The following is a 27,273-nucleotide window of genomic DNA, read 5'->3' as shown; positions in this document are numbered from 1 at the left end:
AGAGCAGACCCCTTCTCTGTGCTGTCTAGAGCAGTTGGCACATAGAGCAGACCCTTCTCTGTGCTGTCTAGAGCAGTTGGCACATAGAGCAGACCCTTCTCTGTGCTGTCTAGAGCAGTTGGCACAGAGCAGACCCCTTCTCTGTGCTGTCTAGAGCAGTTGGCACATAGAACAGACCCCTTCTCTGTGCTGTCTAGAGCAGTTGGCACAGAGCAGACCCCTTCTCTGTGCTGTCTAGAGCAGTTGGCACAGAGCAGACCCCTTCTCTGTGCTGTCTAGAGCAGTTGGCACATAGAACAGACCCCTTCTCTGTGCTGTCTAGAGCAGTTGGCACACTGTGTCCGGCCAGTGCATCGGATCTAAGAAAACCCCCATGGCTGCTCACATCCCAGAGCATGGGCTATGAAATGGGACTTCCTTGGCAGGGTATACACTACAGAGAGAGAGAGAAGTGTGTGTGCGTGTTTTGGGCTTCAGCACAAAAGGTTTTGGAACTCAAGATTCCAAACTGGAAGTCCCATCTGAAAGTCAAAAGCAGCTTTGGCCCTGTCTCACACAGACATGCCAGCCTTTGGCCACAGATCCACTACTGGGAGCAAATGCCAGTTTGGGAGGCTTTCTCTTGCGCTGGGTCGGCCCTCATCTGTGTGCCAGGAGGCTGCTGTATTCACACACAGGAGCAGCCACTAGATGTCGGTTAACTCTTCGTAGTCTTCGGTCAAATGCAGATGTATATCACACAGCTTATTTTAAACTGTGTAACTCACATGCATGTTGGCTTTGTTTTGTTCTGTATTTGCTGTGCTTAAATGATGAGCTTCCAAAGAACATAAACATATTTGTGTAGTCTTCACATATTTGTGTAGTCTTCACATATTTGTGTAGTCTTCACATATTTTTCTTGGTGCTGTTGGGTGCATGTTGTCCAATGTGTCTGTTTTGGCACCTTACTGTATTGATGAGTCATTTAGTGTCTATGTTAGGCGTGTGTGTGTGTGCGTGCGTGTGTGTGTGTGCGTGCGTGTGTGTGTGTGTGTGTGTGTGTGTGCATACATTTGGATCAGAGAGCAAGGCTCCCTAATGAAGCTCTCTTCCCTTCTCCCATTGGCTGTGACACCAGAAGTGGGCAGTGCTGTTCCCAGAGCAAGGGCGAGATCCCTGCCTTCTCTCCCCCTTCTATCACACACACACACACACACACACACACACACACACACACACACACACACACACACACTTTCCCTGCACCTGCTAACCGACCCCTTCGCCTCTGCGCTCCTTGGCCTGCTGAGATTTACACTTATAAAGTGTATTAAAAATTCCTCACAGGACGGGTTATGAGTTGTTAAATAGCACATGAGGAGCAAATGACCCGTGGTGGCACATGCGTAAGTGCAAATGTAGCCGCCATTAAGGTGGGCTGCAAATAGGAGGGCCCCCTACTGCTAACGAGAGGCTTTAGGAGGACAGGGCATAGCATAGCTGGGAGGCCTTCAACCACTCTGCTGCTAAAAGGTATTTACTAAAGCAAGAGATCTTGTTTTCACACCCTAGGCAAACCTGACCCTTGGTGTGTGTGTGCGTGCGTGTGTGTGTGTGTGTGTGTGAGAGAGCCAACAAACTTTCGTTCGGAACCACAGTGTAAGCACATTTCTGGGAATCGTGATCAGGGCTTGGCTGTTACCCAGAATGCTACTATGTGTATGTGTGTGTGTGATGACAGCAGAAAGTGTCTGGGTAGTGTATTTATAAAGGGCTCATAGTTAACTGGCTATTAAATTGTGCTCTGCACCTCTTGAGTGGCCACACCCCTCCGACTGCAATGCTAAACTGTGGCCATGTGAGGCTCGGGGTAACCAACGCTTATTAATGGACTCTACAAGACCTGACAGAGACCTGCTGAGTTCCCACATTTGGCTGCCCATGCAACATCAGCACCTATCTGCAGACCACTATTAGAGTTGTATCTGAACGAAAGGCAAATTAGGGTGAGCCTTGGTGGGTGCCTGGATGTGTGTGTGTGTGTGTGTGTCTGTGTGTGTGTGTGTGTGTGTGCGTGCGTGCGTGCGTGCGTATGTGCGTGCGTGCGTGCGTGCGTGCGTGCACGCGCACGCAGGTGTGCATGCTTGTGTGTGTGTGTGCGTGCATTGATGTATAAATGACATGCATATATCTCTGCGTAATCCCACAGACACTGTAGGTGTAGCTGGGGCAGGTATTTCGTAGCTGTGGGAACATCCACCTACACAGCTGGGTGTGGCGTGCTGGAGGCGGGGCAGCACACAGCTGCTGAAATTAGGATTAGAGAAGAGAGACCCAATCACTCTCAGCAGGGCCTGAAGCCACGCCCCTTCTGCTCTTACTGCACTCTGTGTCTGCCCCCCTTTCACCAGCCAGTCTCGTATAGAAGTACAGAACTTATCTAGTGATGGCACACAATACATATGTATATACACATGTATAAAAAAACACCACATACTGCTTTATATCTTGTTTGAAAGTTGGGCTGTTTACACACTTCCCATTTTTAAAAAAGCAACAAATAAAATAGTTTCTGTGCATTATATGTGAATGGCAGGCCCCATCCTCCCCTCTGATCTCACCATCTCACCATCCTCTCCTCTGATCTCACCATCTCACCATCCTCTCCTCTGACCTCACCATCCTCCCCTCTGATCTCACCATCTCACCATCCTCCCCTCTGATCTCACCATCTCACCATCCTCCCCTCTGATCTCACCATCTCACCATCCTCTCCTCTGATCTCACCATCTCACCATCCTCTCCTCTGACCTCACCATCCTCTCCTCTGATCTCACCATCTCACCATCCTCTCCTCTGATCTCACCATTTCACCATCCTCTCCTCTGATCTCACCATCCTCTCCTCTGATCTCACCATCTCACCATCCTCTCCTCTGATCTCACCATCTCACCATCCTCTCCTCTGACCTCACCATCCTCTCCTCTGATCTCACCATCTCACCATCCTCTCCTCTGATCTCACCATTTCACCATCCTCTCCTCTGATCTCACCATCCTCTCCTCTGATCTCACCATCTCACCATCCTTTCCTCTGATCTCACCATCTCACCATCCTCTCCTCTGATCTCACCATCCTCCCCTCTGATCTCACCATCTCACCATCCTCTCCTCTGATCTCACCATCTCACCATCCTCTCCTCTGATCTCACCATTTCACCATCCTCTCCTCTGATCTCACCATCCTCTCCTCTGATCTCACCATCCTCCCCTCTGATCTCACCATTTCACCATCCTCCCCTCTGACCTCACCATCCTCTCCTCTGATCTCACCATCTCACATCCTCTTCTCTGATCTCACCATTTCACCATCCTCTCCTCTGATCTCACCATCCTCTCCTCTGATCTCACCATCTCACCATCCTCTCCTCTGATCTCACCTTCTCACCATCCTCCCCTCTGACCTCACCATCTCACCATCCTCCCCTCTGATCTCACCATCTCACCATCCTCTCCTCTGATCTCACCATCCTCTCCTCTGATCTCACCATCCTCTCCTCTGATCTCTCATCCTTTTTTTTTCTCTCTCTGACAGCTCTGATCTCTGATTGGACAAGCTGCTGGGGGACAGCTGCAGAGAAAACTCCCCCCACCTCTCTCTCCCCCTCCCCTCTCTCTATCTCTCACCCCCCTCTTCTCACTCTCTGTCGCTCGCTCACCCCCCTCTCTCACTCTCTCTCTCACCTCCTCTCGCGCTCTCTCTCTCTCTCTCCTTCCTCTCTCTTTCTCCCCCTCTTTCTCTTCTTTCTTTCACACCCTCCCCCTACACCTCTCAGGGAATAAGCACAGAAGCCGTATCATCCAGGGACATACCGTTCCATTTCTGCCTTTACACACACACACACACACACACACACACACACACACACACACACACACACACACACTGACACATTAGGAATCTCTTTTAACGACGCACGTTGGACAGGTTTAGCATGTGATAATCTACGCACCTCCACCTCAGCCACGTGTGAAACCCCCTCTCCCTATTTTTATTCTGTCCTACACGGGCTGAGCTTTCGGTGAAGCTGATGACTCGGCTGATGGGCCCACGGAGAAACTCCTGGGCCAGAACCTCTTTGTCTGTGTTCCAGCCTGCGGGTCGGGCGGCTTCTGGACCTCTGGGAGTTCTGGGCTGTGACGGTGACATGTTTATATGTGCTTGGGACATTTACACCAATCCCCTCACCCCATTCCCCCCCCCCCCCCCCCCCCCCCCCCCCCCCCCCTCAGGCCTGGGTGTATTTTGAGGTGACTTATCCCAGCTGATGGCCGGGTCCCCGGCCCTGGTCGGGTCAGGTTAAGCCGGGCCTGTCCAGACACTCAGAGGAGGTGGTGTCAAGTGTCGGGCTGAATTAAAGCAATGTCAACACATTCATACTGACAGACTGTTATTTCAGCAGCTTCATCACCCCTCATAGTGCAGCCCCAGCTCTGCTCCCACCAGTCATGTGAAACATGTACACACACACACACACACACACACACACACACACACGCAACTCTTACGAAAAAGTCATACGCACACATGCACTCTCATACACACACACTCGTACATGCACACGTTCCCATACACACATTCACTCATGCAAAAACTCATACTCATACACACACATACAAGCATTCATACACATACAAAAAGCTCATACACACGCATGCATATACACATGTACAACACATACACACACATGCCTACATATGCACCACACAAATCATGCACACACACACATGCACACGCGCATGCTAATTTGTTTACAGAATAATCATGCTGTACTGGGACCAGACTCTAAGATGGCCAACGCACACACACACACACATTCAGTCACTCACTCACTCTCTCACTCTGTATTTATGGGTCAGTCTTTTCTATCTATATGTGCCCAGTTCACCCTCCTCCACCCACTCTCACACCATGGGCCCAGTTCACCCTCCTCCACCCACTCTCACACCATGGGCCCAGTTCACCCTCCTGGGCTGGCTGCTGCCTTTCATTCAGCACTGGCTTGAGAGCACACATTTTTCTGTAATTAGTGAGCAGTACCTTAGAGAGGCAGGGGAGACTAATAGATGTGTGCTCTCTCTCTCTCTCTTTATCTCTCTCTCTGCAGCTTGTTACTGTGCACTAGGTTTGCTGTATTGCTCCCTGGTCTACAGCAGGAAGGTGACATCTATCACTTTAAGTGTATCTGTGAGCTATAAATACCACTGCCATTCCTCTCAAACCCCCCTGACACACACGCAAACACACACACACACAGTCCTACAGTGAGGAAGACAAGAAGCAGCTGAGCCGAGGGAGGTTCTGCTGGGGGGTCTGGGTGTGTGTGTGTGTGTGTGTGTGTGTGTGTGTGAGGGGGGGGGGGGCTCATATTCATGCTGTCACTTCCACAGAGATCTTAATTATCCTGCTAAGCAGTGACAGGGGGAATACAGATGACTGTAGTCCTCTCCTCCGCCTATAAGACACTGCTGGGCAGGCATATGGGAACACACACACACACACACACACACACACAATAATCTCTTTAATGCTTGCATAAAAACTGCAATGAGAAAGACGCTCATCAATCCATAGTCAAATCATAATTAACATGTGCTGCCCTGTGTCCTAAATAATTATAACCCTTCATGCTCATTTATGTACTCAGTTTAATGTTTCAAATCCTTCGCCATTTTAATTATTTTAAGTGACCGAACTTATCCTTGTGGCCTCAGGGGCTTAAACAAATAATGATTCCATGCCCATCACCTGCTCTGTGTGTGTGTGTGTGTGTGCACATATGAATGTGAGACAGTGTGTGTGTGTGTGTGTGCGTGTGTGTGTGTGTGTGTGTGTGTGTCATATTGAGTGTATAGATCAGCTTGCCAGCTTGCCCTAAATGCTCATTGGAAAAGCTCAGTTAGGGGTGTGAAGGTGTAGCCAGCACATGCTATCTGCCCTCCGCTAACGCTTCCTGGAAGAGAGGCCGGCTCTCATGGCCCGGAGAGGGCCGGCCCCTGGCAGCCTGCTGGCATCCGGAGGGCGTTAGCAGGTGTGTCTTTGTCACTGTCATTGCATGGTGATGGCTTTACAGGACACCAGGGGGGTTTCAGGCTCGGGTTGCGCTGGGGTGGAGCGTCCGTAATGAAGGACGAGGGCAAGAGCGACAGGGGGTGAGTGTTTATCAGGGCGTAGCCGCCCAATTGGGGGTGTGGTCGCCCACACTTCTCGTGACGCAGATGAATGTGTGCATGATTACACTTGCTCCTGTGCCTAACTGGAGTTACTTTGCTGCAATACGCACAGTGCACCCAAGACGACTTCTCGTAATACAAGTGTGTAGAGAGGTACAATGTGCTTCACATTGACAGTATTTTCAGAATTCGTATTGTACATTTAACCAGTGGTTGCTATTAATTGAACAATTCACCTATACATAGCCTGTAGTCTCCTTTCTCCTACTCTCATGCAAATTATGTCAATGAACATAATTCTTTAGTGTGTATAAAATGGGAAGAGAGCAAGAGTGAAAGACAATGTGTGTGTGTGTGTGTGTGTGTGTGTGTGTGTGTGTGTGTGTGGGAGAGAGAGCGAGAGAGAGAGAGAAAATAACTGAGAGACAGTAGGGACTTTGTGTTAAACAGGTGTTGTAGGGAAGTATACAGACAGATCTGGCTTTGCAGTGGTGATTCAGGAGAGACGTGAAGCATATGCTGTCAACCACGTGCTGTCACTCCCTCTTCCTCCTCGTCTCCCTCCTCGTCTGTCCGTTCTCGTCTCCTCGAAGGTATGCACAGACTGATCTGGTCTGCTTATCCCCGCTGAATGTGGCTTTGTGGGAAGTGGTGACTTGATGAACACATGGTTCATTCCTGGCTTGTGTAAGGGGAGCATACTGGAGATTCCCAGGAAGAGCAATAGAGCTGCAGGACCGGGTCGGACCTGACCGATCTACAGAACTGACTGCGGGACTGCTCTCATTCCGCAGGCCAAAGCTCTTATCTCAGAATGTTCTCAATTGAATGTTCCATAAAAACCGAATGTACCTGTTAATATTTTAGCTTTTAAGACTTAGGGCCATCAGAACCAACAGGACCAGGGTCGTATAATTTTTTTTTTATCATCACAGTTAGAATTATATCTATCCACAAAATCACACAGTAATTAACCTTATATACTGTATATGTTATTGTTTCCTATCTCTTCAGACCTTGTCTGTATGTACACAATTTAATATACCTTTCCAAACCTCTCCGTGTACTCTATTGTACTAAAGTCTTGTGTGTCAGTATATCTGTAATGCTACAGGTGCACTTAAACCAGGCAAATATATCTGATTATGACAACTGATACCATGACAACTGTAATCTATGCTGATCCTTAAGTTAATGTAATTGGTTGATGGCATCTTAATTCCTCTCTTTTCATTTCTTTGTAGAACCTGTGCAAGGTTATAACGCTGGTTTCGGACATATCCGCAAAACAATATTCTAGCAAATATCAGACGAAGGGTTTAATCTTGCAATATAGGCTAAACAGTCCTATTATTTTGTCTTCCTCTACTCACACAGCAATTAGCTTCTAATCGTCACACAACGACACGGGAGAGAAGAGATTTGCGTCTCCACCGGGGACGTGGCGTTGCGCGCTGGAGAGCGTGGGCGAGCGAATGCGCAGCTGTCGAGGAGCGTCTGTCGTCAGCGCGTGCGTCCCAGATCCCCCTTCGCCGCCCATTACACCTGGTTTGGGCCGTAGCTGACGCGGACTTCACGTCACTTCCCGAGCCGAACGGTAGCGATTTTCATCTTGGGTCTTGTCTCGTTCCGATTAGGATTTACCGCGGTTGTATTCGGACCTGTGAACCCCGCTGCGTGATGCAGTAAATGGTCCGGTCCATATTTGCATATCCCATCTCTGTCTCATTCAGAGCTTCTTCAGCGCTGAGGCACTTAACTAGGATCCAGGTAATGATATTAGCAGTGCTGAGACCTCGGTCTGCGTGCTGACCCGCCCTCCCAGTGTGCCGTGGGGCTCCGTGAGTGCGAGCAGGAGAAGCTCCTCTTGGTTATCATCTCTCCTCTGGGGAATTACTCTTGTGGCATTCCCTGTGCCATTGGTTGCCATGGCAGCTAATGGGGCGTGTTGAGAAGAGGCTCGAGGGACCATGACTGGACCGGCAGAGCAGCAGGCCCGGTGCCCCTCAGCACCGTCTCCCACAGGTGGTAATTGAATAATGTGCGTAATGAACGCACCCTCAATCAGACCCACAATGCTCCGTGCTTGCTTAATTAGTGTGACTGGGAGTTCACATGCTGATTAACTGCTTTTGATTCTCCTTATTCAACCACCAATGATCCAGTGATAATTAAAGCAGTGTTCCACTGTTACAGAGATGTGTGTTTGTGTGTGTGTGTGTGTGTGTGTGACGTGCATGCATGTGTGTGTGTGTGTAACTGGATTATTGTCAACAGAAGGACCCAATAAATACAATGTCACTATCCATCTGTTTTCCACTGGGGAAAAAGTCTTTGTCTGGCACTATCCAGAGAGAGAGAGGCAGGGAGAGAAAGAGTGTGTGAGTGTGTGTGTGTGCACGTGTTTGTGTGTGTGTGTGTGACTGAGAATGTGAAATTGTGGTCAAGCATTGAGGTTTGGGGATTCCTGCCAAGAGCTGTCAAAAAAGCAACTAAAAGAGAAAAAAAGTCTCACTCTCTTAACAGAGAAGAGGAAAAGCACTTTGTTTGTGTTCTGACTGTCTGCAGCTGTGTGTGTGTGTGTGTGTGTGTGTGTGTGTGTGTGTGTGTGTGTGTGGTGTGTGTGTGTTGTGGTCTGGAGTTCCGATGCTGGTGGTCTGGCTTTGGGTGGTGTGTAGCTCAGGCCCTGGGATAGCTCCTGTGGTAGGGGGGACTTCCAAAATACTCATGGATTGTTTTAAGTAAAAAAAAAAAAACAAAACAAAACAGAAAACAACCCCCAATAGCATGGCAGTGTAATCCCCAGTGATACTCCACTATTGGCAGCATGCTGTACAGAAATGCGATTGGACGATGTACAGCAGATTCATGCCTGGGCTACACTGACGCTGTGCAGCCTTCATAGCAGTTGTAGCTGTCTCTCTTCTGGGGAGTGAGTGGAGAGGGAAGGACATTACAGACCATATTTACTTACATAAGCCGTCTCTGCCCTTTGGCTGTGACACACTGTGACTGGGAGATCTTGTCTGATCGTTCTGAAGAGCCTCGCTTGCTTGCCGGTCCGTATGTCGACGAGTCTTTCAACGTGCCTTTAACACACAGGATCCCAGCCGTGTCCAGGGTGTGGTTAACATAGCGTGGGAGTGAATCGGGCCGTGTAGTCACGGGACACTGGTGGGCCAGATGCTCTCGGTTCCTGCACATCTGGGGAGACCAGTGGTGCGTGCGACGGTTACGCATTTAAGGCTTCGAGTTAAATACGCAGACCGTAGAACACTTACGGTATATCACAGCTTCTATTACTGCTATGGGGTGTTATACATTTTCATTGTCACTCTAATTTGATGATTATCTTTGGTCTTTCAGCTTAAAATGTAATCATGGGCATGTGAGTGTGAGTGGTTCTACCAGTTGTAAATTGATCTCTACCATAAAAGAAAATGTTGCTCAGATGTTATTTTTGGAATGTGTTTGTATGTGAGACGATGGGTTTGTGTTGCTCCACCATGTAAAAACGAAAGATAATGAATAGCAGGTGCGAGGCTAAACCACAACTCTTCTGGGGTTATTTATGGTTGGGTTAGGTGAGGTGTGTGTGTGTGTGTGTGTGTGTGTGTGTGTGTGCGTGCGTGTGCGTGTGCGTGTGCATGGATGCATCAGGAAATAGTGATGTCGCATTGCTTTGCAGGGAACCATACAGACCACAACAATCAGACTTGGCATTATCTGTAAACCTAAAAAATTCAGTTGCTTGTTATAAGCCCTTTTCTAAAATAAAAGCATTTGTCTTTTCTCCAACTATAGATCAGGTATTATGTATTGGCCCTTTAGAAACAGTGTTTGAAATAGCAATAATAACTCATATTGTGCCAGCCAAATAAATAATATAATTTCCCCTCATATTCTTTTGTGCCGTCTTGTTGAATGCCAGAGAAACGGCTGCACTTTTCGCTCCCTAAACAAGACAGAGAAGGTCATTATAATCTCAACTGTCAAAGGAGGCAAAAATTGCATGCATTATTCCCGAGCCTTTTAATCTCTCTTTCCTCTTTCTTGTTTATCTGACAGATTGCCTTTCCAAATCAATTTGCGGAAGCACAGAGGAAGGAAAGAGGCACGTTGGCATTAGGAGCTGATGAGGGTGATAATGATGATGGCACAGTAGAGTCATTAATTCAAGCCTCTCATGCAGACAGTGCCCTGCACACGACACACCTGTACCTGCTTCATGCAGTTTAGGATCCAGACTGCAGCATATGAAGTCATGTGGAATCTGGGGCTGAATTATGTATTTATAGTCTCCTCTGATGACTGCGCTTGTAGGCGCTATAGGGCTCAAGGCTTGGCAAATATACCAGGAATCAAGAAAAAAAAAAACAATGTCCTTGGTGAAACGTCTCTCCTGTGTGATGAAGAAAATGCTATTTACATAATACATAACATTCTCTCGTTTAGTTTCCTGTAAGCTTGATATATAAATCTAATTTCCTTCGTTGTGATTAAGCCAATAAATAAACAACTGCCCCGTTATGCTTGCACCGAGGTGATGGCCGCCTGTCTGGGATATATGCCAGCGTCTCCCACACACGGCTGGCTGAGGTGTTTGCCATATTTAGCACAGTATCCATCAAGGTGGTGAAGCCGGCCAGAGGGTGGGGAGGTGAAGAGGCACGCGGATAATCAGTCATATAAAAACCACCACCAGCTACTATGTTACTGATACTAGTGATACTGGCTTTCTTCCTCCATACTTGTAATAAATAAAATAATTTCTTCTTGCCCCTTGTATATTACTATAATAGCACAGTAATTAATGTTAATACATTAGCATATAGTACAGAGGTGGATAACTTAGTTAACTAGAGTCATAGAGCAGGAAGTATATCAAATTACAACTGGCCTATGGCATAAGGCCGAATAAGTTTATGCTAGCCAGTAGCTTTTTTATTGAACAAATGGGCAAGAATCATGAAACGAGGCTGCTGAGTTTGAACTAAGCCTGCGAGCCAGTTAGCACTGGTTGAGGACCATTGGTGGCTGCAGTGCTGAGTGCGATAATGGGCCAGTGCTTTGGGAAGGCTCTAGTTAGCGGCCCCTGGAGGCTAAAGCGCGCGCACGCAGCTGCGAGCGGTGGTGCGCGAGCACTCGCGCGCTGCGCGCGGGTTAATGAGCTAGCATCGCCTGGCACCACCGCCGCTGTTACCTGCGGTGGAACAGATTGGGCGTGCCGCGGCGAGTTATGATCGCCGAGGAGATCGAAGCGTCACATGACAGATGGGCCGGCAGCGAGCGCGTTGGCTCGTGGTTGTCCCCACCACTTACACCCTGGATATACGCGCGTAAACACGCGAACGAACAGGCGCTCAAGTGCTACCAGTGCCCCCTGGCTGAAAGCATATGATTGACGACTGTTATATATGCAAAATGTGTAGAAAATGTACAAAAATAAGATACCAACAAAAACGGAGACAATGAGAGTGCAGACTGAGACATATGCGTGAGCATGTTGGCTCACGTGGCCCAACACCGCTTCAGTCAGAACCCTCTGCCACATTTGCCCCATAATATAGCAGGCTTGGTCAATAGGCCTGTGTTGGAGGAGGCGTGTAATCAGACCGCGGGCCATGCCAAGGCCCCGCAGAAAGAGGCCCATGCGTTGGAAGATTGTAAAAAGACCCTTAAGAGAATTAGGCAGCTGCAGGCCTACTACATGAAAGGGCACTGGTTCCTCTCTCTCTCTCTTTCTCTCTCTCTCTCTCTCTTTTCCTACACAAACATTTCCTGCTCTCTCTTTCTGGCCTCTTTCGCCTGCAGTCCCTCTGCCGTGCGCTATGCTAATTGCCTCGTCTGTGCTGCAGCTGAGTATCTTAGCAGCCAGGCAGCCCAGTCTCCTGCGGCAGAGGTGAACACACGGTCGCGGTATGCCAAAGCTGTCGGAAGGATGCAGGAAGAGAAAGGGAATGCTGCTTCGCCTTTGTGTGGGTTGAAACGAGTGTGCAGCTTTATCTGTAAGCATATTAAAATGCCTGTTTACGTCTGCTGTGGATGGCCTGGAATGTCTAAAACATTTCCTTCCTATTGTTAAGAGGATGAAATGTCATCACCTGTTAGGCAATGTCACTCGTACAGCACAGGACAATAGACAATAGTCTCTGTGTGTGCTTCAGATCTGAGGCTTACTGCATGACACCTGAGTGAGCAGACACCTGTGGTGCGCTCTGTGGATCTGGCCTAGCTCTGACAGTAAGGCAACAGTGAGCCAGGATTTATGTTTGCCATTTTTACATTGTCCTTTTTTCCTGCAGTCTCTCTGACCATCTCCACCAACGCATGCACAACAACGCGCACACACACACACACACACACACACACACACACACACACACACACACACACACACACACACACACACACATACACACACACTCACTCACTCACTACCCCCTGCTGGTGTAAATACAGCAGGGTGAAAGGCAGGTAATGAGAAGCACTGGCTGGCTAATCCGTGACGGAAGGTGGTTTCAACGCTAGTTTAGCATCCGTGCGGGTCCATGTCTCAGCTTGTTCCACTCCCTCACTGACAGCCAGGACGGGACATGGGGGGAAAGAGAGAGGGAGAGAGAGAGAGAGAATGAACCTGATTACAGGACTCCAAGACCTGTGCTGGTTCACTGTAGAAGCTGACGAGGGCTCTAGTGGCCTTGCGTGTCATTAGACAGCATTGTTGCACACCAGAGTGCAGCGGCAGCGGGGGGGTGGAGGAGTGACGGAGGCATTAAGGTGGAGGCGCTCTTATTAGCAACTACGTGTTTGCACAACATGGCAATGAGACCAGTGCTCATGAATGAATGGTCAAGTGTTGGCTGTTTCAGCAATAACCCGAAAGGGCCAGAATTCTGTTTCCTCTAATCAGTGAAGACTCCTTCATCAGATGGACGATTAGAAGGCCATTGTGAAATCCTGCTGATGAAAGTCCTTCACTCGCTGGGTTGCCTTGGGTTTTCAAGCCTAAAGTCATGTTCATTATCAAAGGCACAGGCATATTTGGGACCAGTGCTTGGGTTAGTAAGCTGGAAATCTTAATGGAAAAACTGAAAATATTGTAAAGAGAGGGGACTTGTTCTTTTGACTGCCTGGTCCATACAGGAAGGAGAAGCTTCAGGGAAAGTGGGCCTGCACATTAATAATGTAGCATGGGCAAGAAGAGTAGCTTGTAATTGATCACAGTATACATCTACTCTACCTAAAACTCTTTAGGTAGATTAAATGCATACACAGGCATGTGGGTGTTATAATTAACACTCTACTGTATTTATATTTATTTGTATGTATTTATTTATTGCATTGTATTTTTAGCTTTATCGTAGTGTAGTGTTATTGTAACTACAGCATAGCACTTCAGTGCAGACTTGTCAACCCATCAGCACATGTGTGCATGATAAGAGCTCATACTGGCATTATCATCGACTGCCTAAACTGATCTAGATTAGCAAATGAAGCATCGGCAATACTAAACCATGTTGTGGTTTTGCCAGTAAAGCTACTCCAGACTAGTTTGAAATGACACACACTTGGTCACTCTGGAATCCCACTGCAAAACTTCTAACACTTCGAATGTGTTGGCAGTGTGTGGACATGCGTATACGTTGTAGCCGTACAACAGTTTAATATTACGCTCCAACCTTTGGTGGCCGGGGCTCTTTAAAAGCCTTTCGTGCCGTTATAAACAGCACTTGTATTATCGGATATAAATTGTTACTGTTGCTATCGTAATGGCATATCCCGATGACCTTCTTCAAAGGATTTATGGGGTGTGATGACTGAGTTTACAAGGGTTGAGGACCAGGGGGATAAATCACACTGATGTTTGTTCTAAATCTCTCTCTTCATTAATAGTGTTTAGAGGTTTATTTTTGCCCCAGGGTAATTGGTCACAGTTATAGCGACCCATCTAAAATGGGCTTATCTCGTTTTAAGAGCAGTGTCACAGTGTCTGAGCAGACACACTCCTTCTCTCTTCCTGGCTTTGACTTTCTTCACTGCTGGTTTTCAAGGACCCTTGCCTTCTCTGTCGGGCTGTGAGGGGTCCATCCTGTGTATGGTCATTGATCATGCTGTGCTATAAGAGACAAGTGTGTGTGTGACTGTGTGTGTGTGTGACCGTGTGTGTGTGTGTGTGTGTGTATTTGCCACTTGGTGGAAGCTTGCAGGGTTTCTGGCAGCTCTTCCAACAGAATAGGTAATGTTGGAGGCAGTCTGAGCTCAAAGGGCCAGAGTAGATTTCCAATTCAAACGAGGCCACAGTGTCTGGGGTGCCTGTGTGGAAGAACTTACTCCCCATGTTTCTGCTGGGCGATCCTGACAGGCTGTGTTCACCGACACTGCAAACCCCAGGAATAAAGCAACGTGCTGACTTGAGTCCTTCATGGAATGAGTGACATTATCATCGTATTTAAAACCATGATGATGTTGCTCCATCAGCATACAGATGAACCAATAGACATGTTTATGAGGTGAAAGTGTAAGATCTCGGGGTGATAGAACACTGGTGGTTGCGATATCTAAGGTTTCCTGGCTTGAAGACAACTGACATTATTCTTAGATTATATAATGAGCATCTGTTATAACACTTTATTTCGCATTGTGATGGATGGGTTGGAACAGTTACCTTGTAAAGGTATTCTGTCATGCATTACAAATGATCATATTAAACTTTGAAGCAGCACAAACATTTATTCCAACTTAATTTTTTTTTATTATAGCACTATTGCTTTGTTATATCACTTTTTTGTCCAGAAATCATTAACAGTAATGGAGTTTTTATTTCTAAAATGTATGTAAATTTAATTCTGTAAGTGACCAGGAGAAGCTATGAAGGTTACTCAATCTGGTCGGGTGAAGATCTCAGCCGATGTCTAGGTGTAGTTCAGTAGTGCTTGTGCTAGTTATGGAGTTTTGCTGCTGTGGTCAAGTAAGGATCTCATCAGATGTCTGTAGTTGTGTAGTGTCTGTGCTAGCCCTGCACTTCTGCTGGGCTGGCCTGTGTCCCGAGGACGCTGCTCTCCTCGAGGCTGTCTCTGTGTCTCTGTGTCTCTGTGTGACACCCGGACCAGCAGGTGGGGGAGGGGGGGGGGACATCATTCATCCTAATGTGCTGTCACTTCTGTTTTTAGAACTCAGACACTTTTTCTTTTTTTTTTGCCTGCAAGGCCTGAATTAACTGACCCAAAAAAGTAGCAACAAGCTGTGAAGAGCCATGGGGTTCAGAAAGAGAGAGAGAGAGAGAGAGAGAGAGAGAGAGAGAGAGAGAGAGAGGAGAGAGAGAGGTCAGATCCATGTCCCCTCTGTGTTCTTGTCCCTGGTCTTCTTCGCTCAAGGCCGTTTGTGTAATCACTTCACGAGATGACACATTCGTCATCTGAAACGTGCTGCACTGTGGCTGTCGAAGCCTGATGAAGTGGACCGCATCATTATATTGTGACACCAGGAACAAGGCTTTGATCCTGCTTGTGGTATTTTATCTTGTCGGTATTTCGTCTGAAGCGTCAGAGTTCGAGCATTAAAGCATGTGAGTGTGTGTTTGCATGTGTGTGAAAGAGCATTGGCACATATGCAAAACCCTATGACGTTTGTGTATGCGCACGTGTGTACGTGTGTGTGTATGTGTGCACTTTTGTGTAAGTGCCTAATACTCCTATGATTGTGGCAGTTTAGGCACCTGACTGTAAGTGAAGCTGGTTTGTCGGGGGAAACCCAAAGCCGCCTCGTCTAGAGCAGCTGGCACTGAGGTAGTGGAGCTACACTGGACCGGGCCGCTGTGATAACGGCCATGGCAGAAAAAGTAACGAGCCATTTGCATGTATGTGTATGAGAGAGATTAAGTAGCTGGAGAGGAGTGTGTGTGTGTGTGTGTGTGTGTGTGTGCATTTGCGTGCATGCATGTGTGTGTGTGCGTACGTGTGTGTGTGCGTGAGTGAGTGTGTGTGTGTGTGAGTGTGTGTGTCTGTGTGAGTGTATGTGCATGTGTGTGTGTGCGTTTGCATGCATGTGTGTGTGCATATGTGCGTGAGGTGCGCGTGTTTGTGTGCGTGGTGTGTGTGCGCGCATGTGTGTGCGTGTGTGCGTGTGTGCGTGCGTGCGTGCGTGTGTGTGTGTGTGCATATGTGCGTGAGGTGCCCGCGTTGTGTGCGGTGGTGTGTGTGCGTGCGTGCGTGCGCGTGCGTGCGTGCGTGCGTGCGTGCGTGCGTGTGCGTGTGTGTGTGCGTGTGTGTGTGTGTGTGTGTGTGTGTGTGTGTGTGTGTGTGTGTGTGTTATTGTGGGTGTGTTCCATGGCGCCACAGTAGTACTGTACAGTAAATCAGTCAGCAGGGTGAGGCAGGCCAGGACACTGATAGCCTCCACACTCTGACAGCAGCGCCCCACCTGCCCACACTCAGCAGACGCCTTTCACTACTAACTACATCAGCACAAATGCTGCGCACGATTCTTATGCTCAAAATAAACATCTCCAAATTTTTTTTGCTAAACACACGGGTGGTTTCGAGTCATTTTGGGATTCTGCTTATTGTTTTGACCCTGCGTGCATTTCTGTCAGGTTCTACTGCCTCAAAGAGGAAACGAAGAGTGAGGCAGATCGTCATGGAGATGGAACTGCCCTGCCAACAAGAAAAAATGAGCGTTGTGTATATGAGAAGGAAAACACTTTTTTTTTGTCTCTTGTTTTCACCTCTCTTTCTCTCTGCTCTCTTGGCCCCTTTTGTTCAGGCTTTCTGATCCTGCTATGGAATCCACGCTATTCTTACCAGGAGCTCCTCGTACTAGATCTCTGCACACTTGCCTGCCACATCAATGCTGGTACTTTATCTTGGCAGTGCTGAAGCATTCCCCAACATCAGCACATGAAAAGGAGAAACACACCAACACTCTCTCTCTAACACACACACACACACACACACACACACACACACACACACACACACACACACAGTGGAATGTGTGTATCCATGCGGGGGGGCTCAGAGTGCCTGCATTGTCTTTGTCAGTGGAGGTTAAATGAGACTGAAGAGTCCTAAGACGTTTCCGTGGTAATGGGGCAGAGCTGACGTCGCTAGATAAGGGATGGAGGCAGTTTCTTAACGATGCGCTTTCAGCCAAGGAAAATCCTAACACTTGATTCGCTGATCAAATCCTAAGATATGATTGGTTGTCCATCAGAAATGCCTCTACTGCTGTTTCAAATGCACTGACCCCCCCCTCACTTACCCTGCTGTGATTGACAGAATACGAGGGAAACGTTACGTTGTGGGAACAAATAATGGCGTTCTCACATGAGTGGAATGTGTAATAGATAACATTTGTCTGTGTGTCTGCCCTCATAGTCCACGTGTGGGCGTAGGAAGGAGGGCCAGACGACGGAGATCAGACAACAGACTATTTTAGCAACCACGTCCCACCAGCACAACAGCCGTCTCCATGTGATGACTGATTCAGTACGTGAGGAAGAGCAGGGTTGAAGATGGTTATCTTGTGCTGGGTGTAACAACCCCCCCCCCCCCCCCCCCCCCCCCCCCCCCATTTTAAGAGTGCTCTGCAGAGGTTTCGCAAGGTTCACTGGATATCACAACTACTGCCAGTCAGGCACACTCTGCTTTCTGGGTTGACAGTAATACCAGTCGCTGTTTGTCCTCTGTTGCCATGTGTGTTTAGAATGGTCTCTTTGTTTCTCTCCCTCTGCTCTCTCTCTCCCACTCTTTCTCTCAACCATGCAAGCACACACACACACACACACACACACACACACACACACACTCGGAAATCTCACTGTTTTCCACGTGTAAATGATAACGCCTGACTGCAAGCCTAAAGCAGCCAAAGTGGTGTTATGCTCAGCTGTTGTGCATCACATGAATTTTAAGTGGGCTTTGATTGAAACAGCAGGTTTCTTCTGTATATAATCAATAATGTTGTAAAGGGTTGTCTGTGGGCCCACGCTTCCTATAGGGAATCTTTATAATCATGTGAAATGGGCAGCTCTGTAACCAGGTCTGCAATGGACCTGCGATGGGAAAGAGAAACATTTTTTGTTGAATCTCTGCAAGCACATCTGGGAACTGAGGTTCATATGGGAGGACCCCCTGGAATGATTAGACTTTAGATAGCCATTTCCTGCCCTGCTGAGAAATTGCCCTGCTGTGCCCCCCCCACCTCCCAACCCCCCCACCCCTCGGCACGCTAATGGTATGACAGGAATGCGTGGTCAATCTGATAAACTACAAGCTAATTTATCAGCATCTAAGGTGTTGCCAGTGATGTTCTGTGTGATAAGGATCTGATATTTAAACAGGCAGAAGCAAGTGTATGCTGTTTTTCTGTGTGTGCATGTATGTGTGTGTGTGTGTGTGTGTGTGTGTGTGTGTGTGTGTGTTCACATTCGTGTGTTTGTGTGACACTATGGTTTTACAGCATGTCAACATGACGAAACAGGACGCGATGATTATCGCTCCCTCCAACCACGCACGCAAACACACAATAACACAAACCACATCATTAGTGTGGTATGAGAATCCCCACACCACCTAGCTTCTCCCACCTGATCTCCACCTCCCCCCTCTCCCCCCTCTCCCTCCCTCCCCCCTCTCCCTCCCTCCCTCCCTCCCCCCCTCCCTCCCTCACTCCCTCCCTCACTCCATTTTTAGTTCCTGCTTTTGCAAGGACCCATAAATTACACGCTGACAGCAGCTTTAATTTGTACAGAGTGTGCTTGACTGCCTTCTCTCTCGCACACACACACACACTCTCTCTCTCTCTCTCTCTCTCTCTCACGCACGCACGCACACACGCACACACACACACACACACACACACACACACACACACACACATGGCCAGCCAGGCTTCCATAATGAGGTCAATATATATTCATTGTAGCATCACTCGATGTGGAAGATAACTGTGCACTGTGTGACCCTCCTATCACTCCCATTGCCTGTGAAGAGGCTCAAACTGGCAGCTGGTACACGCAGGCAAGGCTGGGAGGCCCGGACGCCTCATCACTAATGTATGGTTTGGGCAGCGCCACGATTTAACTAATCACACACACTCTTTCATCCTCTGTGTGCACGTGTGTGCACGTGTGTGTGTGTGTGTATGTACGTGCGTGTGTGTGTGCGTGCACTGTGGCCAAGCACCTCTTTCATTGCTTGCCAGTACTGCATAATTGATGTCCCCGATGTCGGCCATTCAAACCAAGCCTGGCTCTTTTTACCCCTCGTCTGTCGTGTTGTCTTTAGCTCGAACGGCCGTGATCTATGTCATCTCTGTCCTGAAACCATCGCGATTATCGCAACTTGCTCCCATTTTGTGCAACACGTGCTTTTAAAACTGGTTCGAACCACCCAGACAGATGTTATGTTATGTTACATTACCCACAGTCTTTATAAAGACTCCAGATAAAACAACTCATGTGACATCCAGCGCTCAGTGGGTTTAGATCCAACGTTTCCCCCTGATCATACTAAGAGAACATGGGCGGTTATATTACAGTACGTGAGAGATTCAGCCAGTCACCTCCTGTCATGTTAACATGACCATGAAAATTAAAATCTGTTTACAATGAACACTTTAGTTTTGATGGTTACCTGATTTGTATCAGTGGTGGGTAACTGTAGTTACTGAGTAGAATGAAAATTTTGTAGCATCAAAATAAACTCTGGACAGTATGTCTGCGGGACAGTATGCCTGCGGGACAGCATGTCTGCGGGACAGTATGTCTGCGGGACAGTATTTCTGCGGGACAGTATGCCTGTGGGACAGTATGTCTGCGGGACAGTATGCCTGTGGGACAGTATGTCTGCGGGACAGTATGTCTGCAGGCCTGGCCTTGGCTCTGTAGGAATTCATGTGGGTGTCTATGATATTTTCTATGACACAACTTCTGTAAATTCTGACAAAGAGAGTGAGATATAATGAGATACACTTGAGAAGTCTGTTTATACTTCTGCTAATCCCGGCGGTAATAAATGAAGTGACATAGGTTCATATTTTAAACATGCGCTCATGCTGAAATATACATCCTAGGTGAACATTATGAAGTCATCCCTACCTCGACATGGACTTCAGTGTCTAAGCAGCCATTTTGGACAGCCCAGTGAGGCGGAGCAGAGTGGGGATGAAATGAGTGCTGTAATGTTTTCGGAGTGCTTTTCCCAGGCGTGTCTGCAGCCTGGGAGTTATTGGGGTGGTGGATTGGAATTAATTTACGGATATCCCCTTTAAAAACCCGTGCATGATTAATGAGGGGTAATTTCATGCTCTGAGCATCAATTTCCCCCTCTAAAATTATACTGGTTCCCCAGTGCTTCATGGCTGAAAATGGATCAGTTGTAGCCAACTTTTATAGAGCTGACGGGCATGTTCCTGCAGACTTCACAATGGACTTTTGGGAGATAACAATAGAGGACACTAGCAAGCTTGGGAGAGGTTCAGAATATTCCGGTGGGAATTCCAGAGTTCAGGGCTGACAAGGATATCTGTGCAATTTGCGCATGGCCATTGAAACTGTCAGCTGAACATCAAAAGTTCATTCTGTTGTCCGTTAATGAAGGAAAACCTTTGAGATTTGCAGGACGGCTTCTGTGCACAGGAGCAGGAAATACCACTGAGTGGCATTTAGATGAGCTATCACCAGAACAAAGCCAAGGTAAGCAGAGAATCTGCTTACAATTTCTGTGGTTTAATATGTGCTTTTCAAACACATGAACCTGTTTCCCCTCTCTGGAAAAACAGAAGAATTTGAAGGCAGTACCATTAAGCATCTCAGCTGTATGAGTGCTATGAGTCCACAAAACACCTGCCTCATCTTGTATTCGGGAGCTGTGTTGAATATGGGGGGGGGGGGGGGGGGTGTGGAAGCAGTCATGCTGACCACGTCAGAATTGGCTGAGTGAGGCTGTATCTCTCTGCCACATTCATGTATGACGGATGTCGGTACGGAGCAGGACACACTCTCTTATGGTCCTCCTAGCTAAGTGCAAAAAAAACTCTTTAGAACATAATTAAGAACACACCAGATATAAACTGGTGTGTTTGCATATGTGGGTGTGCAATGTGTGTGTGTGTGTGTGTGTGTGTGTGTGTGTGTGTGTGTGTGTGTGTGTGTGTGTGTGTGTGTGTGTGTGTGTGTGTTTGACAGGCCTCAGGGCCAATAGCCTCCTCTGTACTAGCATATACTATTGTATTTAAAAATATATATTAATTATACAATGCTTGTGTGCTGCATTCCTTAACAAAATTTGCTTTTATCTGTGCTGCTCAGATCATTTGCAACTAAACAAACCAGTTAATTTCAAACACTATTTCAGACAGCATTTCACCATGTCCTTTCCACATGACAGCAAACTGCATTAACATGCGGCTACGTTCCATTCTGGAGCAAAAATGCAACAGCGGAAAGACTTTTCAACTCATCCAAATGTTGCAGGTTATAACAGACACTTCTGATAGATGACCGAGTGGGCCGTCAGGGAGCTCGCACTATCGCTCTGCCTCTGTTTATCCGCACAAAGATCCGTCACTTTTGGAGTCACAGCGGAGCTTTGAACAAACGTTCGTTTTTGTGGCCCAAAGCGTTAAAACACCCTTATTGCCTTGTGCTATCTTTTGTTTTCCCTTTCGAACTGCAAAAAAAAAAGAAGATGAAAGTCTCCACAAACATATCCCAGCTGCGAGTGGCTGTTTGCTTTGTCTGCTGCCAAAGTTGTGCACGTTGGCCGTTTCTCAGAGCTTCTCAGTTCTGTGTACCTGAATTGACCAGCTTGATAAAAGGGTAACGTGATGTCCTTGCTTAGAAGTCCGCGTTGTCTGGCAGGGCCATGATAACAAAACGTGCCATGTGACCTTTGACCCCTTGAGTACACTGGAAGCTGGCACAAAGCCTTTCTGGGGATGTTTGTATTTCTGAGAAAGCAGAGGAATCTGGCAATGCAAATTATTTGTCTATTATTTAAAAAATATATTATTTATATAATGAATTATTTTTTAGACCTGCTGTTACCACACAGATACATGCCTAAAACATCATCACCAGTGCGTGGTGTAATTTGTTCACATGAATTTCACTAACATGATATTTAGAAGTTTCTGAAATCAACCTGGAAAATCTGAAACAGATGCCCAAATAAGCCTCAAGCTTATCAGTGGGCAGACCTTTAAAGAGGAGTCCTGACAACAGGCATGTTCAGGATTACATGGCAGAGCATGGTATGTCTACCTGGGGGCTCCATCTCCCCACGGACACTCCACAGCTCCCGCAGGGGATGCTTCAGCACACCGGGCTCACTGGCCTGGTGAATTTTCTTTAAGTCAGCGTTCTAATAACGGAGAGGGAGAGAGAAAGAGAGAGAGAGGGAGAGAGAGAGAGAGACCTTGACCCAGGACTTTGCTGCAGAGCTGGGTATGAAAATGAGTGAAGCAGTATTGACACAGTAAAGGTGGCGGGTGGGATTTCGGGGGCCAGCAGTAACTGCTCAGCGCACAAAGCCGCGGTAATGACGGAGAGGAATGCCTTTCAGACGAGGAAGCGCCCCGGTCAGGAGGGAGCAGAATTTTGAACCCGTCCTCATTGTTGCCGCCGCAGCCCTGTTTCACAGGGAGAGTGCAGGAGGAGAGGACGTTTAGCACACAGCTACACACATAGCAACCCCTCCTCCTGTGTGTGCTCGGCCAATATTGACTCAGTCTGTGGTCTAACACAGCCACTATTGAGTTTGGCCATTCAAAATTCTGTTTGGGAAGCATTAGAGCAACAGTAAAATAACAGCTCAGAGACACCCCCCCCCCCCCGCCCCCCCCCCCTCCCCTACAATCCTTCCCCAGCAATCGTACTGGGAAAGCAGAACAGGAAGTGAGGTCACAACAAGCAGGTGGTCGCCGTGGTGCCATGGCTCCTTTGACCGTTATTATTCAAATAGTAGCACTTGGAAACCAATTTCCATGTTAGTCTAACCTTTGTGGGCTCTTGGCTATGTTAATGTTTTGCAAAGTGTGCGTTAACAGTAATTATTTGACTTCAATGACATCAGCCGTCAGCATTATCTGGGTAAGTTTTCTATCGAGTGCAATATAGCCTTGTACCGCTGACTAGCCTTGGAATTGTCTCAGTTTCCCCAGACCTGATAACAAGTTTATAGCCGTTAACAGACAAGCACTACCTCAGTGTCAGCCATTTCTAAAACAACCATTTACTCAAACAGCATAATCAGGATCTTATCGCCCTCCGTGGAGGAACCGTGTGGACAGCATGTGCTTCCTCAGACGATCCTTCCTGTCCATTAGGACACACCATGCCTTACATGTGGAGTTCACAGAGGGAGGCAGGTGGATTGGAGCTGGCACGGCCTCCGACGGCCAGTGCTGCCATCTTGTGGATGGAGCATCGTTCAGCAACAGAGAACGAGCTGATCTTGGTTTGAACAAATTCTCCTTCTTCACTCATGACCAAAGGTTCCCTTCCACGCACAGAGCTGCTTCAGAATGCTGCAGCCTGGCTCCTGACAGGAACCCAACTCCCAACATCTCCCTCCGTACTGTCCTCTCAGCACTGGCTTCCTGTGAATTTTACAATTACACAAAGTTTTATTATCTGTTTACAAATCCCTAAATGGCCTGGCTCCTGCTTATCTTACTGGACTTTTAACTTCCCGTGCTCTGCCTAGGATGCTTAGATCCTCTGACCATGTCTTAATGGTTGACCATGTCTTAGCGGTTGTCCTCACATGTCAGACTGGCCACAACATGATCATGTCTTAATGTTGCATCTATAGACTTGTTGTTATCGCTTGGCTTTTAACTCAGTATGAGAGCTGTTATTTCTATTTTTAGATTACCATGTCTCATTTTATTTCTCCGTGCATGGCTGTTGAAAATAATAACAACGTACTCCGGTCAACGGTTGTTGTGTTTAAAAGTGCTTTAAAAGTAAATATAAATGAAATTAAATGTATTATTAGTTTATTATATTTGATTATTTTTTACATTTCGATTAATTTCCTTTTTTTGTCAGCTTTGAACCATTCATTTATTAAAAATGAGAAGAAATTGGTGATCTTTATTGAAATATGCTCAATGTGGACACTTTGCGTAACAAATTTCTGTCATAACACCTCGTATAACTAACACACTCTGGGGCAGATTACCCTTGTCCAATCACTTGTTTTCATTACTCTCCTTATCTGCCCTCTGAACACACCAGCCCTAAAAGAACAAGTCAGTCCACAAACAGTCGATGAGTGGAATGTGCCCTCTCTCCCTTACTGCAGGCCAAAGTCTGTGCACCCCCCCGAGAGAGCCCAACCAACACGGCCGGCTCGACCCAAAGCACACCAGGCGAGTGGCGCTACAGCATGTCAGCGCTGCTAATCGTGCTAGCCTGCCCTCTCCCGTGTGTTAAGTATCCAGATCCGTCACGTTTGACTACTGCCACAAAATCTTTGTCCTGATTGGGAAACCTCGTGTGTCTTTCTTTTTTTTTTAACCTTCTGTCAATAAAATGCTCAGTAAATATTAGTGTTGGCAGGCTTACGGCATACGTGGAAAATATCAACGCCATTGATCGGTTTATGGATCCTTGGGAGAAAGAACTAAAGGAGGCGAATGGTGTGGTGGTGTGTGAGGGGCTGAGGCTTGTTCTCTATTAGAATCCACTAGGTGTTTCAGTAAACACGCGCAGGTAGCCCTGGGCAAACAGAGCACTGCTGCAGGAGACTTGGCCTCCCCGTGTTAGCTGTGCAAACCCAGCACTGTGCAAACAGCTTCAGAAAGTGTGGACACCTCCTCCTGGCCCTTTGATGGAGGTATCGATTGAGGTGAGAGGGCTGCAGCAGAAGCAGATAGAGAGAGAGAGAGAGAGAGAGAGAGAGAGAGAGGGAGAGAGAGAGAGGGAGAGGGAGAGAGAGAGAGCTAAAAATCCCTCAGGAAACAGCTGTTGGTTCCTCATGATTAAACAGACTTATGTCCCTCTGCCAAGCAAGGGGGAACAAGCGTCTCTCTCTTTCTCTCTCTCTCTCTCTCTCTCTCTCTGTATGTCTGCCTGTCTCTCTCCTTTTCACCCAGACCTCAAACATCCCTCCACACACACAAAGAAAAATAAGGCAACTTTACGTTGTGCCGTGCTGACACTTAAGTGACGTCCCCTCTTCGTTTGCTGGCTTTAAGAACAGCCTTCATCACGGTATCCTCCAGTGAAGCGCAGACACCCACGGCCATCGCTCTTGGCCTGGACGCCACGCTCTCCTCCTCCACGCTGCTGCCTCTTCGGCTCTGGGGGGCGCTGAGTGGGGGCTGAAATTACTGAGTGGGGGGCTGAAATTACTGCTTTCATTTCTGACTGCATTAGGAGTGTGGGGGGGTGGTACACAAAGGGCCCTCCGCTTCTGAGCACCACGTTCGGCTGAGATGGAGGACCTCGGGCCCTGAGAGCTCTCCTGCCCGTCGGCGGACTCGAGGAGATGCGGATCTCTGAGCTTGGCTAATGCCGTCTAATCCCCTCATCCTGCCGTCTGCGTATGCACGTCTGCGTATGCACGGCTGCGTTATGCCAATGGCTGTTTTTGGACTCATTAAGCCAAGCGGCTTTGAGACATATGCGGCGTTTTATCTGGTGTGTCTTTGTGTGTGCTCGGGTGTGTGTGCGTGCGTGTGTTTGTTTGGGTGGGTGCGTTTACAGATGTTTTTATTGTTTTATTGGTGGTTCACCAGACCTTTTGACTTCGACTGATATATTACGCAGGGTCACAGTAGATGTTTCTTGTACAAGCTGACAATTCCTCTGTAATCAAATGGCTATTAACATTATCACTGCTGCACTAAAGATTACCAGGATCCAAGGGCTTTACCTTGAGTAAATTGTGTTGCTCACGCTGTCTCTTTCACCTTCTCTCTCTCTCTCTCTCTCTCTCTCTCTCTCTTTCACCTTCTCTCTCTCTCTCTCTCTCCCCTCTGACACACACTCTTATCACCTGCTTGCACACCCAATCTCAAACGCAAGCAGGTTGTAAATCAGCTCTGATGCAGCCCGGTCTTAAACCAGCTCAAGTTGCTTTGTGTGCGAGAGCCCGTTCTTTGTGCGTCAGCCACTCGTAGCACAACAGCCAAAATATGGCGATTTCCCCTTTTTGTGTGATAAATGAGTCACTTATTCGCTGATTACAGCCCAGACGCTCCGCAGGCATTTAGCGTGGGATTTCTCAACTCTCCCCATTCCGTAGCCTGAACAGCCTGCGGCGTGTGCGTGCCGCCCGCATGCGCTTGCGCCAAGAGCGTTCTCGCCCCGTCGCGCGCCCCTCTAATGTTCCGTTACGGTCACAGAGCCGTCGACTGGCGGGCAGGGCATCACATCGAGGCATGAAGGCGGGTGTCGCTTGAGGTCACCGGCAGGCTCCGACCCCATCAGGGCAACGAGTTTGGCGGCAGCCCAAAGGCACGCCAGCAGCCAGGACCACGGCAGAGCTTCACGCCCATTTAAGTGCAGTAAGAGAGAGCCACGCCATAGCTAGATCCAAACAAGGCACTCAATCATGATTTAAAAGGGCCACAGGATGGAGGTGGGCCCATGTTTTGGCATTCATCAGCTGTTCACTGTTTATCCAGTCTTTCAAACATTTGGGATTATTCCTCTTATTCATATGTGCTTTTGTAGAGAATCGTGATGCTGGTTTCCTGGTGTTCTTGGTTGAGAAGAGAGATGGCATTGGTATTTGCTTTTGTATTGGGGAAAGAGTAAGAGGGAAAGAGAGAGGAATAGTGTATCTGTGCATACTGTCATCACGGAAGGATTACTGCCAGGAAGAGTATCACAGCCCATCTGGGACTTGCTGAACCACACAGCACTGGTTAAATCTGCCTTGAGAGAGAGAGAGAGAGAAAACCCGTAGCACCACTTTGGGCTGTAACGATTATCCTCTAACAATGCTTTCCTTCACTCGTGGTAAAAATGTCTCTCTGAGCTTTCGTTGTTTTTGGCACTGTTGCCTCAAGTAATCCCAGACTCAGCCTTGGTGGTGGT

At 47.7% G+C, this 27,273-nt stretch overlaps 1 long non-coding RNA gene across 1 annotated transcript in view; it reads left to right on the top strand.

The window, feature by feature from the left end:
- Positions 1 to 6,046: 6,046 nt before the first annotated feature.
- The window catches only part of LOC143504820 (uncharacterized), a 23,868-nt gene continuing 2,641 nt past the window's right edge, over positions 6,047 to 27,273 (top strand). The window contains exons 1-3 of the long non-coding RNA XR_013127661.1: positions 6,047 to 6,368; positions 6,666 to 6,808; positions 7,593 to 7,812. This is a non-coding gene — a long non-coding RNA (uncharacterized LOC143504820). The remainder of the gene's footprint in view (positions 6,369 to 6,665; positions 6,809 to 7,592; positions 7,813 to 27,273) is intronic.

This window comes from Brachyhypopomus gauderio, unplaced genomic scaffold (assembly GCF_052324685.1).
Source record: "Brachyhypopomus gauderio isolate BG-103 unplaced genomic scaffold, BGAUD_0.2 sc337, whole genome shotgun sequence".
Taxonomy (NCBI): Eukaryota; Metazoa; Chordata; class Actinopteri; order Gymnotiformes; family Hypopomidae; genus Brachyhypopomus; species Brachyhypopomus gauderio.
This window is presented reverse-complemented; position numbering and strand designations above follow the sequence as displayed.